This window comes from Borostomias antarcticus, assembly GCF_949987555.1.
Source record: "Borostomias antarcticus genome assembly, chromosome: 20".
In the NCBI taxonomy this organism is placed as follows: Eukaryota; Metazoa; Chordata; class Actinopteri; order Stomiiformes; family Stomiidae; genus Borostomias; species Borostomias antarcticus.
In genome coordinates, this window is record NC_140253.1 from 11,880,495 (window position 1) to 11,898,570 (window position 18,076).

Sequence of the window (18,076 nt, forward strand, 5' to 3'; positions counted from 1 at the left end):
GCTCACAGCAGCACTCTAGGACGGAGACGCAGCTCGCAGTCGAGTGTTTTTCCATGACAGGTCGTGCGGCTTATGTCTGTACGTACGTGTGTGTGTGAGAGAGGGAGAGAGAGAGAGGGAGAGAGAGTTACAGTAGGTGTGGTGAGGGCATGTGTGTTCATGAAATGGCGCAGTCTCAGCAATCAGCTGGGACTGCAACTCAATACAGAAATAGAAGGAGCCGGCCCATCCGGGCTTAATATTTCTGAAACTGGTGCTTTAACATAGACGTGCAATAGATAGAATGGAAATACGTTGGGAGTATATTACTAACAAGATACAACCCATTTACCTCAAAAGTCGAAATGACTATGGAGACCAAACTGGGTAATTGCTATGGCAAACTCAGATGTTCTTTCACAAATGTAAAGGGTACTCTTACTGACATGACATCAACACCATGCGTCTACCTTGACTGCAATGGCACGGGATGTTGCAGAATGTGTTACAAACTCTGTGAGGTTTTGCTCTAAGCCAGGCCTCCTTCCCCTTTTGTTTGGTCTCGCAGTCAGCAATAGGAGACCGTGGTGACGATATAGAGGGAGATTTCGCCCCGGGTACAATTATTATCAGTCTGCTTCCGGTGTTGTGGCATTCTCATGTCTGACAGTTGGTTTCCGTGACGTGCAAAGTGAAATAGAGTGACTGCAATTAAGTGTTAGCATACTACTTTGAGGTACGGAGCACGGATTCATAAGTTGCACTGCGACTTTGTACAAAGGGGCCTATCATATGAGTGAAACTGCACTGTCAGTTCATTAAAAGTACATGTAATGATAGGCTAGCAAATGCTTAAGCTTGAACCAAAAACAACACGGATACAAAATGAATGTCTCAAGCTCTCCTTCCCCAAATCCAGCACTGCTGTCATCTGTGTGGTGCACACAGCCACACATCAAACCACACATGCCCCATTTCAGTTTAACTTGTTCGTGGGAGTGGAAAATTCTTCTCTGCCTGCCCTGGAATGTTTTTGCATCATTTTCAGGAAGCTGGTATGAAATGTGTCTCCTTCTCATTGATATTTGGTCAAAACACTTGTTGCAAATAGGAAGTGAGTGGTTTATTTTGTACTGGGGGCCTTGTAGCAATGTAGTAGCCTTGTAGCAATGTAACCCTATTCTGTAACCCACACCTTTGATCAACATATTAAATAATTCAGCATAGACCTAGGTCATGTAAGGTAGGCTGCAAAGCAAATTATCAACATTGATATGAGGCTGTAGGCTAATATTGACCAGCCATTGTGTTGTGGAACACACCCATATGCATAGCCTTTAAACTGAAACACTTAGGTTTTGGAAATGGGCAAATTTGGTTATCACATGTTTAGCAATGGTGATTTATTAAAGTTTTTTTCTATCAACCTGTTAACACACACTGCATGATATCACACAGCACTTCATTCTAGTAACTAGGACCCAATTCCTCTAAAACAAACAGCCAGTAGATGACGTTGGCATTTAACTACAATAGATGCAGATAGACTAGGCTACATGAGAGAGCCACCACAAATCTATCACACCAGCAAAGCCCAATCACTGTCCGGGTGGAGCCCACTGGGCTGGAGACGGAACGATACAGTTTGGTCCTTCACAACTCTCTGCTTGAGATAATGCAAAACTACACCAATAGCCCCCCCTACAGCAAGTTTGCTAAGAATGATGTAGGTTAATAATAGATGGGCGCCCTGCAGGCCAACAGGTGATGAGTCCAGCAGCAGGAATATGACTTCTGTAGCTCGGTAGCCAATTTAAATGGGTCACCATTTTCGTTGCAACACCATATATAACGTTAAAAAGACATTAGGGGAGAGCAGAAGAATATTTGCTAAGAGTGTACAGTAGTAGGTGTGGAAGAGGTGGGTTAGGTAGACAAAGCGGTGGGGTACCTGAATGTTTCGGCCTCCTGGGGAGAGACGGCCGCCCTCGAGTCAAACCGAAGCTGTTGAGTTCCACGTTCTCCGGAACGAACATGGGATACATTGCAACCACTTTGTGACGTCGGATAGAGTTGTAACTATCAATGCTAACAATGCATTCGGGTTCTGAAACACCAGCGACCACATAACGCCAGCAAGTGTTTTGCTTTTAGGCCTACCTGCCCAAAAATGTCATGATGAAAGGCCTGGCTTCGCGTGATTTTTTTTACCAACCAACTTCTGCCATAACCACGCCCCCGCGAGTTTTCATTGGTTAGGGTTAGGGTTAGGGATAGGGTTAGGGTTAGGATTAGGGTTAGGGTTGTCCAATGAAAACTCGCGGGGGCGTGGTTATGGCAGAAGTTTGTTGGTAAAAAAAAAAGCACGCGGCTTCGCACGACCATTTCGCACCGTGCGTCTGCCAGAGCAAATCACGAGCTCGCAGATTCTGGTCTGGTTCCTAGGCAACCGTGAAGATTGAAACAGCATAGGGGAGACAGGGGGCATTTGTAACAATTTTTGGTTTTGATGTCATTACTCAAAAACCTATTGAACTATTTGGATACGATTTTTATGTAGGTAAGTTGTATCTGTGTTCCACTTGTTAACAGTCAACAAATGTTTTTACAAGCAATTCTAGAGTCACAACCAACACGTCCAGGAGCGATTGTAACAGCATATGGGGACAATTGTAACAACACACATAATACCTTTATATAAATACCAAGGACCACAATAAACTAATTCCTACACTGCCTACACTGTAAAATGTGTCAAAAAGAATTTGGGTAACACTTTACATTAAGTGTGCATTAACTACTATGTAGGCTAACTACTATGTAACTACATAGTAGTATGCATTTATTACATAGTAGTTACTAGTATTACTATGTAAATACTATGTATACCATGTAACTACTATAGTGTAATTACACTACAAGTCTTACTTGCTGACTTATAGTGTAGTTACACTATAGTATTTACATGGTAAATATATTATTTACATCATTACTAGTAACTACTATGTAATAAATGCATTTACTACTATGTAGTTACATAGTAATTAATGCACACTTAATGTGAAGTGTTATCAGAATTTGTATATAAACATTTCAACTGAACACAACACTTTTCTGACTATTTAGAAAAAAAACAATCGATTTTGATGCCACAAATGACATAAGCTAGCTAACAGCGTTACAATTGCCCCCAACTGTACCACCCATGACACAAGCTACCCTGGTAGCTACAGTAGAAACAACGGAGCTAACACAAATATCAAATGTCAACAGACAACAGAATAGTCATCAAAACTAGACAGATTTAAATTCATAGCTATTAAAGGTTAAGACACTATGAGGAAAATACTGTAGTTGAAAATATTTACTTTCATACCTCAAAAATGAATCTTGGCAGAAAAACTTTGCTAAGTATGAGATATCAATTTGTCCTTTGGCAGGCAGAGAGGGATCATCACAGAGCATATGCATAATGAGTTTCATCGTTCTATCTCATTTCTGATTGGTGTAATTTGTGATGTTACAATTGCCCCCAGTCTCCCCTACGTTGTCGATTGATCGTCTGCATGGCTCTGTACAACGTTGAGATCTACTGTAGTCTAGTGTGCTTGCCGAAAGCAAGTAGCCTACACTTTTGTAGTCTTGCATACTGCCTTTTATTTATATTCTGACTACAATATGGGTATGCTTTTAGAAGCTCAAAGAGCACAAAACTGAATGGATGTCTATGGAAACATCTTCAGGAAATTAGTGAAATATTAAAGCCTTGTTCTTTAAATTAGGCTAATTTACCCTCATCTTTAATGTACAGTATAACCTGTACTTGCATGACAGGTTTAGGTTTGCTGAACAAGATAGCAAGCCGATATGAGCCATATATGGGCCAGAAAAAAGCCATAAGTCCTGCATCTGGCCCATATATGGCCCAAATCGGCTTGCTATCTAGGTATGGCTATGATAACTTAAAAGGAAAGAACTAGAAATGGTGCTCAGAGAGCACAGACCTCCGCCCCTGTATGCATTTCGTGTCTCTGTGTGTGCCAAAATTGAATGGGTTCTAAATTGGCCCATGCTACCCCTCTCCACTGAGTTTCATGAAAATCAGTCAGTTTTTGCATAATCCTGGTCTAAAAAATGAATGGCAGTGAATGGCTGGCCATGTTTGGGTGGCTCGTAGACCCCCCTGTAATTTGGATCCATTCCAAAATGTAATGGGTTCTAGGTTCGCCCATGCTACACCCTTCCACCGAGTTTCATGAAAATCGGTCCAATAGTTCTTGCGTAATCCTGCTGAGAGGGGGTCCATGGTGGTGTAGCGGTCTAAGCATCAGTGTAAATTCGACGTGAGGATCCGCCGCTGTACAGCGACCCTGTCTAGTGTCGGAGTCACGGTCACAGGCTTGAGAGAGGTAGCTCTCTCTCTCTTCCAGATAGCTGACCACAGAGTTGTAGGCAGACAATTCACAGCACAAGACTTTGCACAAGCTCCACTACTTCGTGAAACTCTACAGGCATATTTATTTCCTGTCCTATACTATTGGATGGAAGTGATTAATCAGGTGTGATCAGGTGTGCCGCACACCTGATTAATCACTTCCATCCAATAGTATAGGACAGGAAATAAAGATGCCTGTAGAGTTTCAGGAAGTAGTGGAGCTTGTGCAAAGAGCCTATTGGCCGTATTGACTATAAAATTCTACTCAAGGCCATCCATAACCTCACTCCTCCATACCTCTCTGACCTCCTCCACATCAACAATCCCACCCGGACACTCAGTTCCGCCATCAGTCTCATCGTCCCTCCAGCCCGTCTGTCCACCATGGGGGCCAGAGCCTTCAGTCGCTCTGCTCCTCGTCTCTGGAACTCCCTCCCCCCTGACATCAGGAATATTTACTTCATATCCATTTTTAAATCCCACCTGAAAACCCACCTTTTATAGACAGGCCTATTCACTCTGATTGTTGATGTTCTGCTGCAAACTCTTCCAATTCTTAATTTGTATCTCATTTTTTATTTTTTTTATTTTGTATCTTTTGTCTGTTGTATATTTTATTCTTTTTGATCCTGTACAGTGACCTTGAGTGACCTGAAAGGCGCCCTATAAATAAAATGTTTTATTTATTTTTTTAAATGATGATTATTAATAATAGGTCGGTGTGATTGAATATCAAATTGTGTGAAAAATTAGATAAAATCTGAAATAAATTCATTAAATAACAACTGACAGACGTAGGTACGGACATACTGTACACACCCCACTGAACACATTACCTCTCGCCCTGTGCTGTCGCTTATTTTAACACAGTGACCTATACTACAATGGTTTCCTGTTTCCCTAGACAGGGCTGTACAGTGCGACATATATGTCGCAAAGGCTATGCAAAAAAAAGTGTGTGCGATGGATTAATTTGTGTGTTTTTTTCTCTCTCACCGTCCTATCTGGTAGTTGTAGTTATGGGTTAACAATCATTCCCCTACTATCTAGTGCCCCGTACATCCAACAACAATTCCCATAACTCTGTGCGGTTGCCTCATCGGTTGTCTCAATTTCAACTAGCTAGGCTAGCAATTAGACAGCTCGCAAACTCCACTCTCGAAAAAATGAAGAGATATTTCCAGTCAACACAAACCCAAAACGAGCTCGCCAGCAAGAAACAGAAACACCTAACGACATCCTAACTCTGTCAGAGGAGGAAGACGGAAAAGAAAAAGAAAAAACTAAAATGTAAAGGTACAGTATAATGTAGTGTAAAAAAGACTTCCCTTGGCTAATCTTCGACGAAACGAAGGAGCTATTGTTTTGTTCATATTGTCAGGAAACTTCGAAAAAGAGTAGCGACAACAATCCGTCATATATTTTTTATTGAAAGAATAAAAATTGGTTGTCCTCTTCTGAGAGGGCCAGGAGGCCACTATCCAAGCAATGGCCAGCAAACATTCTAGAGCTGTGACATGCTTCACACACACACACACACACACACACACACACACACACACACACACACACACACACACACACACACACACACACACTCCTTCATTTAAGGAGTTAAAATTTTACAATGGTATGTTCGTAAGCAGTTTCTATGCGTTTAATAGTTTTGTCCCTGCACATTTATTTAGTAATATATAAATACACTGACTTACCTGTATTTATGACAGGCAAATAAACATTTTTGCAATTATTGTTAGTCGCTTTGGATAAAAGCGTCTGCTAAATGACTGTAATGTAATGTAATAATGTCTGAAAACAAGGTTTTGATTTTATGTGCATTGTATGCATTAAAATGCTTTTAAAGTTGTCCGCAGACAAGCCCAACTCAACTGGTTATGCTTTACTATGCAATGTTATGGCTGTAGGTGACAACTCCTCAACTTCCGGTCGCTGACAGGAATATCCTAACATGCATGTCTTTGGTGGTGGGTGGAAACCGGAGCGCCCGGCGGAAACGCACACAAGCACGAGGAGAACATGCAAACTCTACACAGAAAGGACCTGGGACAAGTGGGATTCGAACCCACAACCTTCTTTCAACCTTCACCCACCTTGTGAGGCAACCACTAAGCCACTGCTGCCCCAAAGATCCTTTGCCAGTGTGTATAAGTGATGGAAGGCACAACTTATTGTTTTTAGAGGTGGTAACAGACATTTTATAATTGTGCTACAACTTTTTGGCCTGTGCTATGAAACTATCAACCTCTGTAGCACCAGTGCTATGAGCTAAAAGTTAAGTTGTTTTTGAAAGATTTTTCACGGTGTCCAGTCCACCCACATCAATTGTATGACCAAAACGGTGGTAGAGCAATTATCAGACTTTCTCAAAAGTGCTAGTTTTGTCAACTTTTTGATCTGAACCATTGTATATGATCATAAGTAACCTTAAAACAGGGCTAAACATGATTTTCCCTTTACTACTCCTTTAATGGCACAGTTGCAAGAAGGAAGCCTCTTTTGAAGATATTCACTGTCTTGAATTCACCAAAGTACTCTGAACTACAACTAGAGCCGTGTCTTGTGGTCAGAAACACAAAGTATGGTTTTTGGACATGCACATCAGCGTCATGTTTGGCGTCCAAAGAATGCAAGTGATGTTGAAAAGCACCTCGTGTGAAAACAGTTAAACTTGGTGGTGGATCTTTAATGCTTTGGGGTTGCTTTGCACCCACAGGCCACGAGTCCCTTGTTAAAATACATGCAACCATGAACTCCAGCATGTGCCAAGACATTTTGTCCAAAACCCTTGTTCCCTCTGCCAGGAAGCTACACCTTAGCCACAGATGGACCTCCCAACAGGACAACGATCCCAAAAATACATCCAAAGCAACTAAGAAATGGTTGACAGCACAAAATCAATGTCTTAAAGTGGCCATCTCAGTCTCCAGACCTGAATCCAATTGAACATTTGTGGTTTGAACTGAAAAAAGAAGTCCACAGACATAAATCAAAGAATCTGAAGGACCTAGAACAATTCTCCATTGAGGAATGGTTGAGCCCCCTCCCCCCCCCCCCCCCCAGTTCCATAACCTTGTCGACTTAAGACTGTTATAAGGCCAAGGGAGGAACGAGAAAATACTGATAACAGGGATAGTGATTTCATTATGGTTCAAGCTAATTGATTATTCAAGAATAATTTCTGCATTGAACATAAAGGTCATTATTCATATGATTCATCTTTATCCAGGGTGTGAAAATGATTCTACGTAAAGCAGCTCAGTGGCTTCTATTTAGTCACAGGCTTGTTCTTCCAAACCATATCAAATGTAGGCCTTGGTGCCCCCGCAACCCAAGCACTAGGCCTATTTCTGTTCTATGCCCTGACGTCATGAGGTTATTTGACATCGCCCCTCCCCTGTCACTAGGAACCAAGTAGTCAGGTATTTTTCTGTAAAATTTACGATGCCTGTGAAATAGGTCAGTTCGTGTTCTGGAAATAGGACGACTCAAATCGGAGCCCCCACACGTAGCCTGTCCGAATTTGACAGTACAGACTGCATAGACATACTGTAAACACATCAGCAGTCAACATGTCAACAAGTTCCTCTGCTGACTGCGTCTTTTGGTCGTCTCGGAATGCAAGTTACAGCACTGGCATGAGGAATGTGGGTGTTGTTGGGACGATTATGTAAGTTGAGGATGTAGCAGTGAGTGCATATAGGCTGTGCTATGCAGCAGCGGAAGCACCATGCTAAATCACTGTCCTATATCTATCTGTCTGTCTGTCTGTCTGCGAAGACCCCCTGTGAGTATCCTATGTCACTATTCCCCTGGGGGCTGGGATATAGTATGCCCTAATCCCCCATATTGACAATGAATGGGAGGAATTTTTCACTCCTGAGCCCAATCCAAATGCATGGAGGTGAATGGGCGTCCTTGTTTGGGCGGCTCTTTGGCACCACCCTTCGGGTCAGCGGGGGTGGCGGTTCTGTGCACTCTGTGCTCCCCCCACCCACACCCCCTGTGTCTCCAGCGCCCCTCGCTCATAGTTTTGTTTTGGCTCTGTGCGTGCGCACAACCCACTCTGAAGGCCTTTTAAGTCTGGTGCCCTCTGGCGGCCAGGCGGTGAAGCGCATGTGGACGTTGTTCTTCGGTCGCCCATTTCTTCCATTATAGTAGCCTATAGATGAAAATAGAGCATTAACCAGTGATAGAATACAAAAAATCATCTCTATCACAAAGGGAGGACTTATGTGGTAGTGCAGGGGTGTCAAACTCAAATACACAGTGGGCCAAAATTGAAAACTTGAACAAAGTGGCGGGCCAACACTGAACAAATGAAAATTTTAATATGGACCCAAACAAGTTTTGCTTTAACATTGAATATGCACATCACTTTCGCTTTTGGTGCGCATCAATGGTGTGCACTAACATATGTGAATACGCCCTCAGACACAAGTGTTGGTGCTCCATCCGCTCAGTAGAGAAGCTTGTAAAACCCTGACTGTCCTACAGCCAGGCAGACAGACAGACAGCCGGCATGCAGACAGACAGCCAGGCAGACAGCCAGGCAGACAGGCCAGCAGACAGGCCGGCAGGATTGAATGAACAGGAACAGAGCAAACACAGCGGCCGGCTAGGTCAACACAGGTGTCTCTATCACAGTGAGACGTTACATAACGTAAAGCTTCTGTTTTTTGCCTTTCTTTTCGCCATTTTTAAGAAGGGGTAACACGGTTACAGTTGTAGTATGAGATTGCTTTGACTACTGTCACAGAAGAGAGGGCGTTTCTGGGTCCTGTCTTGATTGACGGGCCAAAACAACAGCAGAGCATTATGGGATTTGTAGTATTAGCGGTGAATGCGCTGTATAATACTGGCGGGCCAGCTCTAGTAGTCATTTGGTATTGCCTCGCGGGCCAAATATAGACAAGACAAGAAACTCACCGAGGTGTTAGTTGGCGTTCTGACATATAATTCGCCATAAAGTAAGATTCTAGTTCATCTGGAAAGGCTTTTTTTAAATATTAAGCATAGAACTATTTAGTCGCAGCACATACGTGTGTAAACTTCCGCAAACTAGGTAGCCTAGCAACATAAACAATAACAATAGCTACCGTAAGCAGTTCCGCTTCCTGAATCCCCTCTGCGGATTGATCTACACATCTACAACGGTCGCGTCAATGCAAGTCAATGGATTTCATAAAATGATCAATAAAACCCTACAGGATTCATACTTTGCGGCGAATTTGATGTCAGAACACCAACGGACACCAATTACTCCCTCGGTGAGCTTCTTGTCTCTGAAATTGAGAGTTTAACATGTTTTTGAATGATTTTTCAAGGTGCCCATCCACATCCATTGTATGACCAAAACGGTGGTAGAGCAATTATCAGACTTTCTCAAAAGTGCTAGTTTTGTCAACGTTTTGATCTGAACCATTGTATATGATCATAAGTAACCTTAAAACAGGGCTAAACATGCATTTTCCCTTTACTACTCCTTTAACTTGCTACTGGTTGATTTCTCTTCCTATGAATAGTCTACTTGCATTACTGATTATAGCAGGACAATCATATACAGTATAGCCTATGCCTCGTGTCGTGAGGTCACGATTGTTGTGTTTATTAGCGCCTTATTCCGCCCTGCCCACTTTTAGTAGTTCGCCTCTTCCGCATTTTGTCATTCGACTTCCGCTAAACTTCTCCTAAACCGTCACTGTCAACATCCGGGAAACTTTCACTAGCTAGTTAGAAAACTGTATCTAAAAAATGACAAACACATCTAATGTTTTCAAATGGGAGCACACCGAAAACAAGATAAGATGGTCAGATGGTCTGGTATTGTCCCATCCGTCGTCAGTTTTAATGTGGGTAGACGATATGAAGAATCATACTTCAAAAACATTGACAAGGATAACACAATAAAACATATGGTATTGACATACCCACAGCTTCTGAACTGATGACCATCTGTAAGTATCTTATCATAAAATCTCTGGTACAGTGGAGCAAGGAAAGTGAATGGAGTTCAGCTCAGGTAAGCTGTGTAAGTATATGGAAAAGGTAAATATCTAAATAATCTAAATGCAAAAATCTTAATATCTAATAAATCAAAATAGGTTTGGTCTCAGGTGGAAAATGCAGTGTCCAGTAGGCTAACTGCTATTGCCTGCACCGATGAGCAGTGGCTCTGGACTATGGGGACCCAGAGGAACCTTGCCCCGAAGCGGTTGAACAACATCACCTTTTCCCACCACCGAGCCACTGATGTGCTGCTGACGCCAGAAGTAAGGCCCACCCATGTTCCTCTGCCTCCCACTTCCACATTCTACACCCAGGATGAGCTGAGAGAGGGTCTCAAACATCTGAAACTGCCCATGTCAAGACTTCTGCCCAAGTGTGTATGTGTGAATGCTGCACAGCGACAGGAGCCAGAAACGCCTGAACCCTCACCACATACTGACCATGATGGCACCAACGCCTGCCAGAGATGTATGTTGTTTTACAACACTTTTGTGGCCATTGGTCCCAACAAATGCACAGCATTGGAGCATGTAACCCTTGAGCAGAGTGCCTCTCACTTGTGGCATGACTCTCGTAAGGTGAGAATCATGCGGCAACTCGCCATGGTACATAATAGTAATGAGGCATGCGCCTCCCAGTGGCTAGAGGGCTGCGGGTATGCAGTCAGCCACAGAGGCACAGTCGTGTGTGCAAGTGAGCCCTGGCTGTCAGCAAGTCCGGATGGAGTTTTGAACTCGGAGGAACTGCTAGAGATCAAATTTCCTCTCCTTAAGGGTGATGAGTCTCTGAAGGATCTGATCAGAAGCTAGAAGTACGACGTGAAGATGGTGGAGGGGAGGCCTCAGCTGCAGCCAAATGGTCCGCGGGGCTTCTACATGCAAGTGCAGCTTGGCATGTTCTGCACAGGGCTGAGGGCCTGTAAGCTGTTTTAGTCTGGGCCCCATCCCAGCAAGTGTTGCTACAGGTTCCATACAATGAGGAATTCCGTGCCAAGACTGGAACTAGACTTAAAGCCTTTTATTTTAAGTATACGCTCCCTCATGTGTCAGATGAGTATCAAGCCTGTCGCTTTCTGCAAGATACTTGCAGCTTTGTAAAGAGGGAATATTTGTTGTCACCTACTGAACTGTCTCTTTTCTTTCTCAGGAGTCAACATGAACAAGAAGTCAACATTGTTGTGCCCCGTTTCCCCTGCACTTCACCATGTCTTCCCCCTTGTGTCTGCATGTATGCATCACATGACCCATCCGCTCATAGTCATAGACAATCAATGTTTGATGTTTTTTGGACTGGGGTGTGAATAATTAGGACTTCGGATAGGATAGTTTACTGTTTTAAATCAATTGTAAAATACATCTGTGCGTTTTTAGTAAATGCTAGCTGTATAACATGTTGTAGGAAGTGAAGTGTGATTTCGGGAGCCTCCTACTGCTGCTCATGTACAGAGTGTATTTTATTAGGTGGGCTAGCTTGTAGAAGCTAGCCCAACTTGTAATATTCCCACTATTTCTTTCTTTCCTACTTATAGTTCTCCCCAGTTCTTTGGCCCTAAACTACTTCTTCATACTTTGTGCTAGAAACTTAATTCACACTTTTATTGTTTTTTAGTAATTTAACTTTTAATTAGGTGGGCTAGCTTGCAGAAGCTAGCCCAACTTGTGATATTCCCACTATTTCTTTCTTTCTTTCTTTCTTTCTTTCTTTCTTTCTTTCTTTCTTTCTTTCTTTCTTTCTTTCTTTCTTTCTTTCTTTCTTTCTTTCTTTCTTATTATTCTCCCCACTTTTTTGAACCTTAACTAGTTCTTCATACTTTGTGCTAGAAATTTCATTCAAACTTTAAAATGTTCATGACGTTTAGCTCTTGAACGGATCCATGCAGATTTTTTATATTTTTTATATTTTTTTAGAAATTTAACTTTTAAAACAAATTTTTGTCCCATTGAAACTGCTTGAAACTGCTTTTGGAATGTTCAGAAACTTTATGTTTTTAGAGTGGTGGCAGCAGTTGCTTTAAAAATATTCACACATTTTGTAAACTGCTGGCACTCCTACAGTTTTGAAAGCTCACACACATATTATACATCAAAATGTTCACACAACTGTGCTGATTCGTACAATGTAAGTATCTAAGCTGTGTGACTTATAGTTTTCGCTGTATGGCGATTTGTTCGGCAACTGCGCTCCCCATTGAAACGTATGGCAATGCTAATTTTGCATTTTTACCCCTTTTCTAACTCGTTGCCATGCATACAGTTTTTAAGCTACACAGACATATCATAGCCTAAAATGTTCAGCATTTTCTCAGGATTCCTACGGTGTCAATATCTAGGCTGTGACCTTTATACTTTTTGAGAGAGAGCTGTCTGAAGCCAACATGCCTTTCCATTGAAGTGAATGAGAGGATGCTCACAGTGTCAGTTGGGATTTGAATTTGGGGACACGTGCAGGATCTCTGTACAGGCACCCTTTTATGGCTACTGTGGTAGCATTCATATTCATTCATTCATTCCTTCCTTCCTTCCTTCCTTACATCTTTCCTTCCTTCCTTCCTTCCTTCCTTCCTTCCTTCCTTCCTTCCTTCCTTCCTTCCTTCCTTCCATCCATCCTTCTTTCCTTCCTTCCTTTCTTTCCTTCCTTCCTTCCTTCCTTCCTTCCTTCCTTCCTTCCATCCTTCCTTCCTTCCTTCCCTTCTTCCTTCCTTCCTTCCTTCCTTCCTTCCATCCATCCATCCTTCCATCCTTCTTTCCTTCCATCCTTCCTTCCTTCCTTCCATCCTTCCTTTCCTTCTTTCTTCCTCCCTTCCTTCCTTCCTTCCTTCCTTCCATCCATCCTTCTTTCCTTCCTTCCTTCCTTTCCTTCTTCCTTCTTCCTTCCTTCCTTCCATCCATCCATCCATCCATCCATCCATCCATCCTTTCTTCCTTCCTTCCTTCCTTCCATCCTTCTTTCCTTCCATCCATCCATCCTTCCTTTCCTTTCCTTCCTTCCTTCCTTCCTTCCTTCCTTTCCTTCTTCCTTCCTTCCATCCATCCATCCTTCTTTCCATCCTTCCTTCCATCCTTCCTTTCCTTCTTCCTTCCTTCCATCCATCCATCCTTCCCTCCTTTCTTTCATCCATCCATCCTTCCCTTTCTTTCTTTCATCCATCCATCCATCCATCCTTCCTTTCTTTCTTTCCTCCATCCATCCATCCATCCATCCATCCTTTCTTTCTTCCATCCATCCATCCATCCATCCATCCATCCATCCATCCTTTCTTTCTTCCTTCCTTCCTTTCTTCCTTCTTTCCTTATATTCAAAGAAATATTCAGAATGATACTTTTTCAGGCTGCAAACTCATATTAATATATTTTCTCCTCTTTCAGCTATTGAACTTGTTAGATTGACCTGCTTAGCGGCCTAACTCCCAGCACAAGAGGCTCTGAGGCGAGGTTACAGTGCAACCAAGGGTATATTTATTTACCAAAAGACAGGACATGACAAAACTAGAAAAAACATAAAGACATTAAAAATGAGAGACATGACTGTAGCTATGCTCACCTAGGTCTAACCTACAGCCGCGTCTGAATGGAACTGGCAGCCTTTTATACTACTGCTAGGCAATTTACCAGGACCATACCATGTCCAAGGGGAATGCAAATAACATTATCTAATTCCATATTACCACTACACATTCCACATCTCTATAAAATACAATACATCAAATACATAATCATACAGTACAACATTACATTTACTTCAATACATATCAGCTCCTATGAATAATCTAAACACTCCCCTCAAACAAACACTCTACCCCCCCTCTACAATTCTAGCACATGGTTCTCTCCTGGAACTATAAATACAGGTGCTCGGAGCTTTGGGGACTCTTTTGCCCGAACACCTGCAGAACAAAGAGAGCATGGTAAGTGCTTGACCAAACAATTCTAAAATGTGTTCAATTCAACCACTATATTGCACAAATCCCATTTTATGATACTTGACATTTTGTTTGCTCTTCTCAGGTGAAGTTCACAATCACCAATACTGCTGAGCAAGACAAACGTGCACCAACAATTCAACAATCAATAAATACTAAGTATTGGCTATGTCTCATCATTATATTGTGCAAATGTATGCTTGTGCAAATATTGCAGTTATGATAAATATGCACCTTGTATAGGTAACAAAGTACCACAAGTACCCCTTTGTTACAGAACTCAATAAAACTGAGTTATGATGAGTGGTCTAATCTATTTTTGAGTGAAGTACTAGCAGTACTTATAACAAACACCTACTGCTTTTCACTGCTACTGCTTCTAACCTCAACTTCCATACAACACCTCCACAGCTACTGCTCCGCCAAGGGTGGGCTATAGACACGTTGGCCCAGTCCCAATGTCCCCCCTAAACTCAAGCCCTGAGCCCTCACAGACTTATTGACGTCACCTGGTAAAGTGGTTGAGTGCGAGAGGCTGCAAGGGCTCGAATTGGTATAAAAAGGAATGGGACAGCACTTGCGACATCACATTACATTGACGTGAAAACACATTTCTTACTATTGTGGGTGTTGGGCTTTTAATCAAATTTTCAATTTTACATGTTTTTCTTGTAGGCCTTCATGTAAATTAATTTTGGGCTGAGTCAAATCCCCTTTATCCGAACTCTGTGTTACCCTCAAAACATGTCTGTTCAACTTGTTGAAATCATTTCATTTTGTGGTGATATGCGAACTACATTACTGCCTGTGATTCTTGTTTGTGATGAATCCAAAAGTATTTACTTAAGAATGATAATATATTATGTATACACATTCCTGCACCTCACAACTCTTTCCATATTCATGTTGGAAATTTCAATTCAAAGAACATTGCACCGAAATGGGTGAATAATGTCATACTGCTTTTAACTGGGAAATCATATGATTTAGAGCAACAGAAATCGATGTAATTTATAACCATAGCCTACATATTTTTACACATCACATTATACAAACCCATGGGGTTAATAACCCATACTTAAAAATAATGAAACCAAAATAATTATAAGGCTACTTGTGCAGATAAGCAAGTCCAGCTGAAAAAATGAAAACATATTTTGTTTTGTAACGTGAACATTAGGGTTGGTTGATCTGTCCTTGCTTGTTTATTGGCTGTTCTTCAGGTAACCCCGTGTTTCATGTCACAACGATATGAACTGTGGGTAATTCCCTTAGGCGAAGTCTGCAGAAGTGCAGACTTACGGTAAGGGGCCATAAAGGGCTCAAAATGTCTGCCAGAGATCCCTCATGTACTTGCCGATTTGACATTGGGACACCCCTAAGCCCTCGCGGACTTCGCGGGAGCGCGCCCTTAAAGGGCAATGCTCGTTTTTGACAACCTGGACCTTATTTACGACATATAAGAAGTTTGACTCACCGAGATCACTCTGGTGTAGTTCGGAGGCATGTAGAAGAAATTTAAAATCCAGCGCGAGCCAGTATATCCATGTAATGACGGTGATCGGGGCACCGAGAATGCAGTTTCTTAAAATCTATTTTCGGCCGCTAAACGGTTGTTTTCATCAATCAGATTGGATGAATCGACAGTTGAGATTCCTCAACGCGAGGCATTGTTGTGGTTTTCAAATACGGGGTCTTTAGCCTCTGTAATATGATCTTTACACGCCTTTCCCCACTTGCTCCAGCACGCATGCGCACAGGCCAGCGCGCAGACTGGCTATTCTCCGGCTCACATTCTCTGCGCTACGATCGTTGTTGGTGCCGAGAATATTGTCGTCGTCATTCGTCAACAACAATCCGATCGTAGCGCAGAGAATGTGAGCCGGAGAATAGCCAGTCTGCGCGCTGGCCTGTGCGCATGCGTGCTGGAGCAAGTGGGGAAAGGCGTGTAAAGATTATATTACAGAGGCTAAAGACCCCGTATTTGAAAACCACAACAATGCCTCGCGTTGAGGAATCTCAACTGTCGATTCATCCAATCTGATTGATGCCGAAAATAGATTTTGAGAAACTGCATTCTCGGTGCCCCGATCACCGTCATTACATGGATATACTGGCTCGCGCTGGATTTTAAATTTCTTCTACAGGCCTCCGAACTACACCAAAGTGATCTCGGTGAGTCAAACTTCTTATAATATGTCGTAAATAAGGTCCAGGTTGTCAAAAACGAGCATTGCCCTTTAAGTCTGTGAGTCTGCAAGGGTGGACATTGGGACTGGGCCATGGTCTCCAATGAGGGGTGCATGGGGATGGCCTGGCAATCACTGACCTGCCCCCCACAACCTCTGACCTGAGGGGGCGGAGCCTCGTCACCACGCCACTATCCACGCCACCGTCCACACATCTCAGACTCTGAGTTGGCTAAAGACGCAGTTTTCACGGTTGGGTGCATGTGGGTGGTCCGGGGAGCAGTACACTGTCCTAGACCGGCTCTGACCCGAGGGGGCGGAGTCTCGTCACAACGCCACTATCCACGCCACTGTCCCCACATCTCAGCCCCTGAGTGAGCTACAGACACACGGTCTTCACTGTTGGGTGCATGGAGATTGCCCGGATGTCAGTGCACTGCCCCCGACCTGCTCTGACCGGAGGGGGCGGAGTCTTGCCATCACGCCACTATCCACGCCATGGACCTCACAACACAGCCTTTGAGGTGGCTAGAGACACACAGTCTTCACTGGTGCCTACAGTGTCCACGACTGGCTCTGACCCAGGGGGGCGGAGTCTCGCCACCACGCCACTGAACATGCTGCGGACACCACAACTCAGCTTGAGTGGGCTGGAGACACACAGTCTTCACTGGTGAAGGCAGGTGGATAGCCCGGTGCGGCCTTCATAGTGGAGTCAGGTAGGTGGCCCGGAGAGGGGTACACTGTCCCCGACTGGCTCTGACCTGAGGGGGTGGAGTCTCACCACCACGCCACTATCCACGCCACGGGCCCCACAACTCAACCCGAGTGGGCTAGAGACACACGGTCTTCACCGGTTGAGTCAGGTAGGTGGCCCGGAGAGGGGCACACTGTCCCTGACTGGCTCTGACCTGAGGGGGCGGAGTCTCACCCCCACGCCACTATCCACGCCATGGCCCCACAACTCAGCCCCTGAGTGGGCTAGAGACACATGGTCTTCACCGGTGCAGGTGGATAGGTGGCTTGGAGAGGGGTACACTGTCCTCGACCAGCTCTGACCTGAGGGGGCGGAGTCTCACCACCATGCCACTGTCCCCGCCACAGACCCCACAACTCAGCCCCTGAGTGGGCTAGAGACGCACGGTCTTCGCCGGTGGGTGCATGGCGATTGCCTGGTCCATAGTAGTTCTAGTAGTAGCTGTTGCATACAGCTGCAGCAGCTAGCCCACCTCACATTTTCTCCAGGAAATGTACTTTCTAGTTGTAATTTTTGTGCCATTGAAACTGCTGGTGGAATGTTCAGTATCATTATGTTTTAGAGTGGTGGCAGCTGTTGCTTTGAAAATATTCACACATTTTGTAAACTGCTGGCACTCCTACAGTTTTGACAGCTCACACATATTATATATCGAAATGTTCACACAACTGTGCTGATTCGTACAATATAAGTATCTAAGCTGTGTGACTTATAGTTTTTGCTGTATGACGATTTGTTTGGCAACTGCGCTCCCCATTGAAATGTATGGT